This window comes from Mustela erminea, chromosome 9, assembly GCF_009829155.1.
Source record: "Mustela erminea isolate mMusErm1 chromosome 9, mMusErm1.Pri, whole genome shotgun sequence".
NCBI lineage: Eukaryota > Metazoa > Chordata > Mammalia > Carnivora > Mustelidae > Mustela > Mustela erminea.
The window spans coordinates 67,661,694-67,676,116 of NC_045622.1; positions in this window are offsets into that span (position 1 = coordinate 67,661,694).

Genomic DNA, 14,423 nt, shown 5'->3' on the forward strand with positions numbered 1-14,423 from the left:
CCGGCCATGGGGCCGCCAGCGCACCCAGCCCCGGCTGGAGGTCCGTGCCCCATCAGCAGGCTGCACAGGGCGAAGTCTGCATGGCACAAAGTCTCGAAGTCAGGACATAGAAGGGGGCCAGCCTGGCAGATCTGGCCTGGGTTCAAGGAAGAAGCCCCTGTGGCCTGTGGAAGGAGCAGGCTCAAGGGGAGGGGGATCCAAACTGCGGTGTGGGTTGAGTGAGGAATGATGGGTGCTGTCGAGGAGGGGGAAGGAGCCAGAAGAGGCCCTAGTTGGAGAAACTGATGTTGGGGAAAGGAGAGCCAGGGGGCTTTGGGAGGGGGAAGTGCCCTCTCTCCCCGCCCTGGAGCTTACTTTCTGCCTGCCCATCACCATTTCCCTGCCTGCTGCCTCTTTCTTCTCTTTCCCTCTGTCTCTCTGTCTCCCTTTTCTCGTGGATTCTTCTTTGTCAGGACCTATTCTGTTCTTATGTCTCCATTTTTCCTTTTTCCTCCTCCCCAACTCAACTATATCTCTGGAAATCTAAAACATATCTACCATTAGGCTTACTTACTGAATAAAGTTTTATGCTACTTGCTTTGATTTTAAAAGCAGGAGAGCTGAATTTTTTTTCCTTTTTCTTAAAAAAAAAAAAAAAAACTTGTTTCCAAAAAAGAGGTCCCTTTAAAAAAAAAAAATCTATTTATTTATTTATCTTGGTGGGGGAGGAGCAGAGGGAGAAGGAGAAGGAGAGAAGCAGACTCAACGCTGAGCACAGAGCCCCACGCAGGGCTCAATCCCAAGACCCTGAGACCATGACCTGAGCCTAAACCAAGAGTCAGACACTCAACTGACTGAGCCACCCAGGTACCCTGGGGAAGTACTTTTTAAATATCATCCTTGATGACTTTTTTGGACAAACCAGTGTCTCTCAGGAGAAAAGAAAACAGGCTCCTCATCTCCGCATGAAGGTGCCAGAGAAAGACAATTTCTGAATGAGACGGGAGAAGGGAGGCTCTTTCACACTTTTGTTCCAAGTGAGACAGGCACTCCTGGGCTCATCCCCATGATGAGATCACCCAGCATGCTCAGCAAGGTGCTAAAAAATAATTACCCTCAATGAAGATGTACATATAAATCATTCTGCCCAGCGTAGAAGATTTGAGTGTGTCAACAAAACATGCAGGCAATGCACCCCTCCAGCTCCTGGGCTCGGAGGACAGACCCACCCCATGAGGAAGCGGCCGGGAGGCATGCTGGACTGGGCCCCCCTCACGACAGCCCCCGAGCCCCAGGCTCATTCTGGGAGCAGGAGTGGAAGCCACAGCCCAGCCCCCCTTCCCGGAAAGCAACACACAGTGGGTGGATGTCCCACACCAGCTGCTCCATGAGGAGCTGTCCGGGGCTGAGGTGTCACAGGAAGACTTCCACCTTTCCTTCGTCCCATCCCCCAAGGGCTGCAATGTCACGCGGTCAGTAGTAGTGGCTCTCAATGGCTGTGATTTGGCGGCGCGAACAAGCCCTTCAGGCCACCTCTACCCCTATCAGAGGGCATCTTAGAATGCCTAAGGTTTCTGCACGAACTCATACAGTGAGGTAAAGAGTAGCCAAAGGGTTGCCGACAGGCTTGGAGGGAGGACCGCGTCCCGTCTCCTGCCCCAACTCTGCTGTAGGATGCACTTTTGCTGGCTTCCAGCTAAAGCCCTTAACTCACTTTTGCCAATTTTAAGTAATGAGCTAGCCACTTTCTCGACACAGCTGATGGAGAGATAAGAGATTTCCCATCATCTAAAAGAAAAAAAAAATGCCAAGTTTGACTTTGGATTTATTTCCTAAGACCAGATTCTTTCATCAGTGAATCATTTACCTGACTTCCTTCCAGCAGACCTGAGACAATGGCTGGCACTTCGGGGCATGCTCTCTGACGATGGCATGTCGGCTGCTCCTGAGGGCCGTCTGCAAGGCAGAGAAAGGCGGCAGACACCTGCTTCCAGGGCAGCTGGCGGTGGGAACTGTGAAGGGAAGGGGGAATGGGCTGAGTTACAGAGTCTGGGGTCGTGCTCTGAAGGCAGGTGGAGGAAGAAGGGCAGGAGGTGAGAGTGAACAAAGGAAGAGGAGGAAGAGGACCCTTTCCTGGGTGCCTGCTTCTAGGTTTGCTCTGTTAAAGATGTCCCGTTGACACACAGTCTTCTACTGATTGATGCGGTCCAGACGGTCCAGACTTGACCTACACCTCAAGGTCTCCTTGGTCTTGTCAGAGTCTGGCGGTCCTTCGATCTGCTCACCATATTTTCACTCCTGGCTCGGACACTTTCTTAGTCTGGATTGCCCAGGAATCCCCTCCTGAGATACGACTGGGAGAGCTGGTCAGGTGGCGGGGGTGGAGGGAGGTGGTAAGAAAAGTTGGACAGGGAAGGGATGGCAGCCAGTCAAGGTGGGGCAACTGAAGCTTCCTCCCGCTGAGCAACTCTTGAGCTCTAGTGTAGAATAGGCATCTGGGCGTCAGCTATAGAGGGGAGCAAGGGAAATGGGTTCCCATCCGTGACAGGGCGAGAGCCACTCCGTGGGGGAGAGGGAGGGTGTTCATCCCTAGCACCTGACCTGCTCCAGGTGTGCTCAGCCGCTGGAGCAAGCCTCCAGGTGCAAGGGCCAGGTGCTGCAGCTGGAATTTGGCCGCACCCATGCGGATGGGAAGGGTAGAGGAGAGTAGAGGACATCAGCAGCCTTTGCCAAAGTGATTACAGGAAATGAGTGGCCCAGAGCTGGGCACAGGCGCCCGATCCAGCCAGAGGGAGCCAAACCATAGAGGGTTTGGGACCTATTGTTGTAACCACTTTGAGCTTTGAAACATCTTTGGTTGCAAAGGACCCCAGCCTTGATGGGAAAAAGGAAGGGAAAACAGAAAGAGATAGTCACCCTCGAAGAGAATGGGGAGGGCAAAAAGAGACAGAAAAACAAAACGTATGTAACCCACCCAAAAGGAAGCATGAAATTACACAATCAGCAGAACTCCAATGAGACAGGAAGTGGGCCACACAGGGGCTGCGGCTGGTTGACCCTTGGGTAGGTGACAGAGACACGGTTTCTGAGTAGTTGACAAAAGGATTCTAGGCAGCATTCAGTTCAGGACATTTCTCTTTCTTTTCTTTCTTTCTCTCTCTCTCTCTTTGGCTAAATCCAAGAGGATCTGTTAAGGCCTATTATAAAGAGAAAGCTGCAAATCTAACATATCTATGAAGGGACAATCAGACAAGCAATCTTTGAACAAGAGCGATAGAATCACACCACTCTATGTGGTTGAGAAATCTGGACAGCAGCTCTCAGGTCAGCATGGTGCCCAACGTGGCGCAGATCAGCAGTGACTGTCGGGAATAAACATCACTGGGTTTCTGATGCGTGTCCTCAGACGCAGCACAAGTAGCATATAATCATGGAGGAAGGCCTGGATGGGGCAGCGCTGATACCACCACCTGCTTTCTCCTGTTAGGGCCTCGGGGAGCTGGATTTGGTAACGTAAAATGATATTAAATGGAATTCTTCCTATTGGCTCACAATGTTGGCACGGAAATCCTAACGTGATGACAGAGGTGAGAAGTACCACATTCTCTGGAGAGACGTGCTGAACGTATCCATGTGGGACTTCTCAAGGGTTAACAGAAAAAGCTTTAGCAGCTATTAACCTAGCCGGGTTTATAGGAAAGCAAGAAATTTGAAGGGGGCTCTTGAGGAGAGTCACCGAGTTAAGGAGTTGCCAGTTGAGGTGGGAATGCTATCCTGTTTCTCTTCTTTTTCCCATTACCCCAAACCAAGTGACGGGGCACTGATAAAGCAGATTGGGTGGAGGGGGAGACGGTTCATAATTCACGGTCCTGATGAGCTGCAGAAAGTGTGGGTCTATCGTGAGGCACGAAAGTCACGTTTGTTTCCTTGGAGTCTGGAGGTATATTTGGCCATAGAGACGGGTGCCTCCTCTCAGCCTTGCCCCCTATTAGATCTGGAAGGTAAGAGGAGGGCTGAAGTCACCCACTAAGACAGGGCAAAGAGAGTGAGCAGAAAAATACCAGCTAAGGGTGTGAAAAGGAAGTGTGATTTTCCTTTGGGATAAACAGACACTGGAAAGATTAGGCTGGAAACAGGGGGTTGGGACTGTCCCAGAAAAGGGTCACCTGCCAGCATAGAGGTGACAGGAAAAGGTTGCAGAGCGGGTTGTCGCAGAATGTTGCTAAGGAGGTTGCAAGATGTCGCAGAAGGAGTGCATCCCCCACGGGAGAACCTGCCGTGGGACCAGCCCTGAGCACCTACGGCTCCCAGAGGGTGTGGATACTCAAGAGAGAGGAAGCACCTGCAGGACAGGTAAGCATAAAGACACTGTCTTCCTCTGCCCAACCCCAGAGGAATGTGCAGCAGGAAGTGGGAAGGAAGTGGAGAAAGAGTGAAAAAAACACAGCATCTCTCCTTCCCAACTGCGCATCCCCGAGCCCAGGTCATATTTGATTTTTTTAAAGATTTTATTTATATACTTGAGAGCAAGAGAGCAACGCGCAAGCGTATGCATGTCCAAGCAGGGGGAGGGCCAGACGGAGAGGGAGAGGGAAACAATCTTCAGCAGGCTCCAAACTCAGCGCAGAGCCCAATGCAAGGCTCGATCTCACGACCCTGCTGAAACCAACAGTCTGAAGTTTAACCGACTGAGCCCCCAGGCATCCCAAGCCCGCATTTTAGAGACAGAAAAGTAGGAGGGACTTGCCTTGAAGTCGGTGTATGATTGTTTTATGTTTGAAATCGGACTAGATCCTTTACGTTCGCAGAAGTGACCAGAAAGCCCTGAAGGGAGGCAGTGCGGCTCAAGACAGTGGTAAGAGAAAAACAAAAAGCAATACTCTTCCCTGTTAATACAATCATGGAATTCAGCCCATTCAATGAACTGGTTTACAGGCGTGAACACCAGATCCACACCCTAGTTATATCTTATCGTTGGAGGGGGGGTGTGTCTGGCGGTGTCCAATGTTTATAAACACCGTACAGAGCATACACAGCTTATACCACAGTGTGGGTTTTTTCCTTAGCAACAGATAATTTTGTTGTCTCTCATTCATGGTCCTTGGTAAAGAATCCCTCTAGGTGTTGTTAACAAGGAGGACCTCAGCCAGATGAATTCAGTCAGTATTATGGTCCTTGTTTGGGGGTCACAGATGGGCAGGGTGGATTACGAGCTGTCCTGAGTGAATGACTAAGTAGGGTCTGCGAACGTTGGTGTCTTTTTGGTATCTTCCGGAGGAAAGACAATGGGCCCTCGTGCAGAGGTTTAGGTGGCTCAGGTTCCTGCTTGGGAAGAAAAAAACCCCTATTTTGACTTTGACTTTTGATTAACTTAAAGAACTATCACTCTGCGGGAATCCAGGTAAGCTCGCCCTCCCCCAGCTTCCCCACCCCTGCCTTGTCCAATGTCCCTACCCCATGTTCCGCTTGTCCTTGGGGAGTGATCCTTCCCCTCTGTCTAGAGCAGTGGTTTTTAGCCTCACCTGTACATTAGAATCACCGATGTTTCATTGTTATTTCAAAAATGGACCCATGCTAAGGTCTTACACTCAACCAAATTTCTGGAAGTGGGGTCTGGGCATGTTTTATTTGTTTGTTTGTTTTGTTTTGTTTTTTTAAGAAACTCTTATGGTGACTTCTCTGTTTACTTAATTAATCTTGAAGATTGAGGAGTATATTAAGCAGACACCGAGTGTGTCCAGTTGAAGTAGACGGGAGGCCAAGTTCTGTGAAGAGCATGGCTCCAGGCTGACACTTACGGGGCCTGGCCACATGAAATAGATGAATTCATTCATTTATCAGATAGTCATTCATTGATGGTCGCCTCTATAGCCCATACTATGCAAAAGCAGGAAACAAAACAAAACTTGGCACCCTGGGGGAGCTTATGTTCCCAGAGAGGGGTTGTCCCTGGGGAAACACAGGTGAGGCCCACAGAAGCTGCTCTGGCCCTCCCGTGGGCGAGGAGGGTGAGCGTGCATTCGAGGCTTCGCACATTCACAGCCGCCAGCACCCTCGCGCAGCTGCCCCGCATGAGGCTGCTGGTCATCTCGCGTTTGGGCTGACGCAGGCCCAAAGGCTCAGAGTGGCAGGAGAGATGTGGGGACAATCCCAGTGCCGTTGCATGGTGTTGCTGATGGTGATGATGGGTGTGTTCCTGTCTCCTTGAGTTTAATGTCTCACATGAGGAACTGGAGGCAGAGCCAGCCCATGAACTGGAATCTTGCAGTTTCTAGCCGAAGCAGGGCTGGGCCCTCTCCTGCCTGTCTTTATGGCCATGCTTAGGCTGGCTACCTCAAGACAAGAGGAAAGACATATTGGGCACCTCTTTTGTGCCCCTTTTTGTCCTGACCTTCGTGACCAGACAGATCCCTTCTGCTCATCTTCCTCAGAACGAGGGGGAGCATTATGATTTGAGAGGCTGGGACAGAGACAATTTTAACACAGGCCAAAGCTAATTGCTCTTATCATGATTCCCATCTGTGAAATGTGTTTCTGGTGAAGTAATGAGAGCTTTGTGAAGCCTGGAGGGGCTGATGAGAGCTTGGCCAAGCGCTGAGCGGGTAGCAGTAATAGGGCCATCTGCCCAGCCCTGTCCCGCCCACAGGGCTTGAACCTGTACAACAGAACGGATGGAGAAGCAGCTTGGCGTTTCTGTGCTGCCACGTCCCCTGAGCCTAACACAGAAGAGCCTTGAGGTTTGTCTCTGCCCTATTTGCAAGGAGGCCCGTCCCTGTGTGTCCCCATTCTCGTTTCTTGAGTCCTCTTTCCCCTTCCATCCTCTGTCCTTCTCTTGTCCTCTTCCCTGGGTTGCGCTCATGCCCAGCACCTTTGCTCGAGTCCTGAGCAGCATCTGCATCTTCAGGGACCAAGAGGTGGCTGGACCACCAGACCATCCTGCCCAGTACCTGAGAGCACAATAGATTCTGTTCTGCTCGCCATGAAGCCCTACAGACTCCCCCTTGGGTCCTGAATACTAGTCGCGGACCGTGTGCACTGCATAGAGAAGGGAGCAACGAGGCATATGTGAGGGCAAAACTACATCTTCTGAAATGGACAGATGCTTTTTCATCCCATTGCTTCAAATACTTTCGTGGTGTCTCTTGTAGATGGCTTAGCCTGTTGTACTGAGTTCTACCTGTATTACCTCCCGAAAGACCCATGAGGGACATCTCCTTTTCCCACTTTACACTTGAGAAAACTGGAGCATAGACGTTTTAAATTTCCCAAGGTCACACCACTAGCAGGTTCTGAATTCTCCAAAGCCTCTGTGTCTGGACAGGGTGGCCTAAGGGTTAGAGGAACTGGCCTGATAGACACAGGAATCTAAACCCAAGAGATTTAATTAGCCCTAAGAGTAATGGAAGGAATATGGTGGTAAAGAGACGATTTCCAAATTCAGCCTGGGAGCAGGGGTCGATCTAACCAGAGGAGCCAAGGATATGCAAATGAAGCAGTGGGAAGGGTGGGAAAGAGACTACAGCCTTGAGAAGGAAAACTCCGAATCTAGATCAGGAACTACAGCGTTGGCCACTGGCTGAGATGTGGAGCAGGGCGCTGGCCCAGGGAGGAGGTATGGTCCTGCATGAAGGAGAAGAAACAGGCAGAGGCCCAGTCTTTGGAATGGGCCAAGACAGGAAGACAAGTGGGTGGCTGTGATGTGATAGGGTAGGGAGGATACGCAGATGCCCAGTACAATCTGCAATCCAGTGGTTGTTGGATCTATTGGCACTAAAGCAGACCTGGAGCAGGGGACATGAGAGATCCTTCTACAAAGCTGAGTTAACAACTACATCCTGGGGCACCTGGTTAAGTTGGTTAAGTGTCTGACTCTTGATCTCAGCTCAATCTTGATCTTGGGGTCTTGAGTTTAGGCCCCAACGTGGGTTCCACACTGGGCGTGGCCTACTTCAAAACAACAACAAAAAAACCCACAAAAACTATATCCTCAGCCCTGCAAGTCATAGGTCTAGATGCCACTGGTAGATGTCCTGATTCATTTTGAATGAGTTCCTGAACTAGGGGAGCATGGGGATGCCCAACTTGAGAAGCTGGAGAGAAGGATATTAGATAATGAGCAGGCTTTTGTCTGCTTTCCAAAGGAAGTTCCTCTGAAATCCTACTTCATCCCTACCTAAATGATGAAGTCCCTCTGCTTCTTTCCTTTTTTTAAATTTTTTAAAAGATCTTATTTATTATTTGTCAGAGACAGACAGCAAGAGAGGGAACACAAGCAGAGGGAAGCTGGAGAGGGAGAAGCAGGCTTCCCGCTTGAGCAGGGAGCCCAAAGCAGGACTCCATCCCAGGCCCCTGGGATCATGACCTGAGCCAAAGGCAGATGCCCAACCCACTGAGCCACCCAGGCACCCATGTCCCTCTGTTTCTGATAGAACACAGCCCAGGCTGTTTCAGTTGACACAGAGAAGCCAGACTTTCATTCTTATTGCCTTATTGCCTGAGACTTATAGGACTGCTTTGTGATGGAGAGTGGCTGGTAACCCAAGTGGAATCAGCATAAAACAAAATAATAACCAAAAAATACTGAGCCATCACTATACACCAAGCCTAACAAAAACCCCTGAATCAAGTACTATTGTCATGTGTCCTTTTTACTCATGAGGAAACTGAGGCTCAGAAAGTTAATGGTTCAAAATTATACAACTCAAGAGTACAAATTTCAGAATTTGAACCCAAGCATAAGCTTGCACTGTGGCCACCATGTAATGCTGCCATTGAGGCAAGCCCCAGGCTGGGTTCTCATACATCTCAGGTGGTTGGGATTATATAATGAGTGAATGGGTCAATGAATACATGGTTGAATGTATCCTCAAAATATATTATCCAAACCCCAAGGCCCAGGCAGGTCCAGAAGGGGGTGGAGTTAAAATAAAAACCAGGTAGGGGACCCTCATCACATCAGAATTCACTGGGAGGACGTCCCAATATAAGGCCAAAGGCCAAAAGTCTATCAACTGCCAATGAAATGAGAAACCCAGGCTACTCTGTGTCCTTTATGTTCTTAGCTGTGATTCTCCTTAGAGACCAGGAATGCAGTCATTCTCAGAAATGTCAGTGTTCTCTTCCTGACATTTCAAGTTTGGTTTCCAACATTCTGTATTGTTAAATGTGAGTGCCGAAATGGATTCCTTACCTGAATTTAAGAAGCAAGTTTTTGGTTCCAGAATGGTTGAATGAGGGGAAAAATCCCCTGGACAAATTTGGATCTGAGGGTGCTCTTCTCTTTCACAGACATAGCATTGAGGAATACTAAGCACCCAGAGCAGAGGAGATGAAGAACAGAGGGGACCCAGGTAGTGGCTGAACCCTAGGGAGGCAGAAAATCAGAACCCAGCCCTGAGAAGGAGATGGGAGAGCGTATGCAGAGTCTGGGGTTCAGGGTAGGGAATGGGGTAGCAGGCAGTGTAATTGATCCAGGACTTTGGGAGGGAAGAAGATGAAGTCAGTCTTGTGGACTGCTTCAACATGGCAGCCCAAAGGGTACGGAATTGCCTGAAGGCAGGAATGTATGATGTCAGGAGGAGAAGAGTGGTACTGTAGATGGGGTCCAACTGTCACCTAGTCACAAGATCATGGATAAGGGGGCCAAGGACAATGACCTCTGTCTTGTCTTGTCTGGGTTAGGATTACTACATGGTCTGGACCTGCAAGAGGGAGATGAGAGGGCCCAGCTGCCCATTGCTGGGGTATCCTGAGGCTCCGTGGGAGAAGGAGGCATTGACCCTCTCCTATATGCCTTCCACCGCTCTTGACCCACTTAGTTTGAAGCATGTGCATGATCAGTTGATGCTTCAGAAACTTAGTCTGACTGGAAGAGTACTCTTGATTATTGCTTGTTATGCTCAAGACGGCTGTGTGTTGCTGCCTCTTGCTAGCTCTGTGCTGGCTTTGAGTCTCCCATTTTCTCTGTGGACTGTGTTGTGGGATACAAAAATGGCAACGAGTAGGGGGTTTACTCTCTTTTTTTTTAATTAAATTTATTTATTTTAGAGAGAGCACGAGGTGGGGGGATCTGAGGGGGTGGGAGAGAGGAGAGGAAAGAAACTCAAGCAGGCTCCATGCTGAGCATGGAACCTGACACAGAGCTCAATTTCATGACCCTGAGATCATGAACCGAGCTGAAACCAAGAGGTGGACACTTAACTGACTGAGCCACCCAGATGTGCTGGTTTGCCCCTTTTTAATTGTGAAGGGTCACTTCCTTCTTGGAGCTGGACTTGAAGATAGCTTCCTTCATCATACAAAACATAGACCCTAACACTTCCTCTGGGGCTCCAAATAGCTCCTCCATGCCCAGGGCTGGCAACCCAGTTCCTCCCTCTTTAATAAGTTTCCATCCAGACTGTTGGCGGCGGGGGGCGGGGGGGCACACCTGCATTGCTCAGCTGCTTTCTTCTGGGCTGCTTCAGAGGGCGGGTCACGTTCTTGTTTGTCCTCTCTACATTCTTTGCCCAGTCTGGGCTCCTTCCCTCCCCTCTTCTCCTTATTGTCAAGGACACAAGAAAGCTTCAAATTCAGAGCAGGATGGTAAGAATTAGAGGAAAACACGAGACCTTTCAGGTGTCCCAGTGCCAGATCCTTTGGGATCCTCTTTCCTTCCCCTCCTTCACTCTTCGATGCTGACTGGAGACTAGGTTTCCCATCCCACAATTCCTCATAACTTCGGCAACACCCTGATTGCTCATAAACACAACTAACCTCTGGTCATACCTTTTCCTCCTACCCTCTCTTCCACTTTCCTTTCCCCTTCCTCCTCCTTGTTGGATCACCCACACAAATCTCCTCTCTAGGTTGGCTGGAGGGCAAGTTAAAACACCCAGATCGGGCAACTGTAGGAGTGAAAGCTACAATAAGGAGCTAAAGAATTTGCAAGCCTGGGATTTTTTTTGTTTTATAACTAATCACCCTCTGACTTGATTAGCTGATTTGCTAATGTCAATACATTCAGCATGCTTAATTATAGACTGTGCTATTCAGGTCAGAACACATGCAGGTGAGCAAGGTGTTGGGACAATTGCTCTACCTGGGACCTGTTTCCTATTCCAAACAATCTTAGGGTTGGTCCCTGAGGATTCCTATTGGGCTACTAATTCTCTGTGAGTCTTGTGTAATGGGGTGAGGGTTGTCCCTTCTTCTTTCTGAGAGTCTGTTACCAACAAGAGAGGTGTTTGGTGGCATTGGTGGAATCAAAAGTACTTAGAAGAAAGTCTATTACATCCTACCAGTCTGGGGAGTCTTAAACCCCTTTGGCTCCATAACTCAACCAGCCCTGATTCTAGCAAAAATGCCTCTGTAGTGGGAGCATAGGCACCTTGTAAATCTTCCCTAGTTGGAGTTTGGACTTTCATCAGGCAGGATGTGGTTAAAAAACATATAAGCTTGAGCAAAAACACCTAGACCCAGACCTTGTACTGGCACACACAGTGGCCTGAACAGGACAGATGTCTTGACTTATCTCAGCACGAAGGAACTCCGGGGTGCCTCCCTGCTAATCAGCCTGGTTCTTGCTTGACCCACTTTTGATGACTCTCTAACCGATTTCTCTCATCCTTTCCCCCCTCTCTAGTGTGCGCACACACATGCACGCATACATACATACACCAGGCTACCTCTGCACATCGCCAGCGCCACACTCACAGGTATTTTCATCCTTCACAGCATAGTCTATATAAGAAGACTGAGAAGAAGCTTCTAGATATTTCCTTCTTCTCACATATCCTCTTCCCTCCTATCTCTTTGTCCCCTTCTTTCTCGCCCTGGTTCTGTAGCAATAGCGGGGAGATGGAATTGGACCATGGGCCCAGAAGGAGAGCCAGGATGTTTACAGACAACCCATACTCCCTCTAGAAGTCCTCCCCCAACTCCATAGCTATCCAAACCCCTCAGCCTTCAAGAACCCCTGGAAGTTCCCTCCCAAATTCGCCCCCACTCCAGGCTGGGGGTGAGCACTTTGCAGAGGTACCTCTGGAAAAATGAATCACTTTAGGTTACAAGTATTTATAAGTATTGTGAGCGCTCCCCAAAGGCAGGCAGCTGGATTTGTAGGTCATAGTGAATCTGCTAGGATGGCAGACAGTGAGTGGATGGGGAGGGAATTAGGGCAAGGGAAGGGGGACTGTTGAGTGGAATGACTGGACATTTGGGATGCCAGAATGTGCTTCTGGCCTACGGGGCATTGAACCCACACCCTCTTAGGAAGGATGTGTGTAGAGATTCCTGCAGCCTGCAGGGCTCCCAGGGACTGCTGAATTTCTCACTAAGACCTGAGACCCAAGAATGGCCACGCTTGATCTAGATTTCCTTGCATGTCCCTGCTCCCCACTCCCGAGCCTTCTCTGCCCTGGGGGTCATCTCCTCTGCTATCAGCTCTCTGCCAGTACCTCCTTCCTCTCACCAGGGCTGACTGCTCAGGACAAAAGAGTTTCTCTTTGTCCAGCAGGTGCCGAACACAGAGCCAAAGTAAGGTCTTACCCTTCTGGGAACATACTGGCCTTGTAACAGAAGTCCCATGGAGGCATAATGCCCTAACCCAGAAGCTAAGCTCAGTGGGGAAAATGCCAGATTTGGAATCCACAAGCATTTACAGAGTACCAACTTTAATCTGAGCCCTGAAAACTTCCTCCGTCATTATTTTATTTGATATAGCAAACTTAACAGGTAAGTCTAATTGTTCCCATTTTAGGATGGGGAAGCCAAAACTCAAATTAAATGAATTACCCCAGGTTGCAGAGCTGGCAAGTGGGGGAGATGGGATTAAAATTCATGTCTGTCTGACTCCAGGTCAGAAGTTCAGATGGCTTTCCCTGCCCTATATAGTGGCAGAAGCTCCCTCCTTCAGCCTCTGCCGTGGCCCAGCAGCCTGCCACCAGCCACCTCAGTCTAGCGTACTCTGCAGTGATGGAGGCTAAGGCTATTGATTCAGCTTCAGCAAAAATAGATAGAACACCTGCTAAGGCTGCTCTCCTTTCTCTCTCACTCTTTGCCTCATGGGATGCTCAAAGTACCCCTGTGATGGACCCATTCTATCTAGACTTTTCAGAGTGGCTATGCAGTGGGGGACAGACAGTAGGTCACACCACAGGAGCCATCCTACATTTTCCCAGCACAGTAAGTTCTAGTTCTTTGGATATTTATTTTTCTGATATATACATATTTATATATTTGTATATATAATAGTTGCATATGTAAATATGTTTATAATATATTATATTATATAGTTTTTGATATAACATATTAACTATAATTTGATATTATATATAATTTATAAATAAAATATATAAACATATAACATATATATTTGTACTTAAATACAAATATACATAAACATTTGTCAAAACAAATTAATATGCAATAAAGTAGACAGGAAAATGAATTTGCCCATGATAGACAGATTTCTAGATGTCTCCAGAGGTTTCCTTGTCCTAGTGCATGTGTTCTAAATAATTTCCAGGAATGTGAAGGTGATAGATTTTATTCCTGGGTTTAGCTTGTTACTTAATTAACCTTCAGATAAGGAGATTATCCAGGTAGGCCTGATGTCACCAGCTGAGTCCCTTGAAAATAAAGCATTTTCTCTGGCTGGTAGCAGAGGGAAATGTGAGAGATTCAAAGCATGGAAAGGATTGTATGTTTGTTCTCCATAGCTGAGGTGGAGGGGGGCGCGTGACCAGAAGCTGAAAATAGCTTCTAGCAGCTAACAGCACTGCTGTTTCACAGCTAGTGAGACACCAGGGACCTCAGTCCTACAACCACAAGGAACTGAACTCTATCAACAACCAGGGAGAGCATGAAAATACACCTTTCCCCAGTCAAGCCTCCAGATAAGGCTGATTCATTCCATTATGAGACTCTGGGCAGGGGACTTAGCCAAAACACGCCAGACTCCATGGAAACTGAGGTAATAAATTTGGGTTGCTTGAAGCCATCAAGTTTCTGGTAATTTGTTATACAGCAGTAGAAAGTGAACACATTGACTTTTTAGCATAAAAATATGCATATTAATTTCTGGCTTGCTGTCCACTCTTTGAGCTATTATGTTCTATGATCCTATGAGGTTTGCTATTTATGCTTCCTACATAGAGAAACTTTAGAGAAACTTTTTTCTTTTTGTGTGTGTTTTAAAACAAATGTTTATTGTGAATGTCTGCACTTTCTCAAGAATTAGACGAGGCTACAGTGATAAGTGAAACAGGTAAAACTCCTTGTTCCCCAAAAGTTCTAGTTTCGGAAGCAGCCTGATAAGAAGCAAGAGAACAAAGAAATACACAAGATGCCCCCAGGAGTCTGAAGTACCATGAAGACCATGGAAGAGGGTGAATGAAAACATCCCCGGGGGGAGGGGTGCGTAACGGGGTAGTCGGGGCAGCCTCTGAGAGGATGTCATTGGA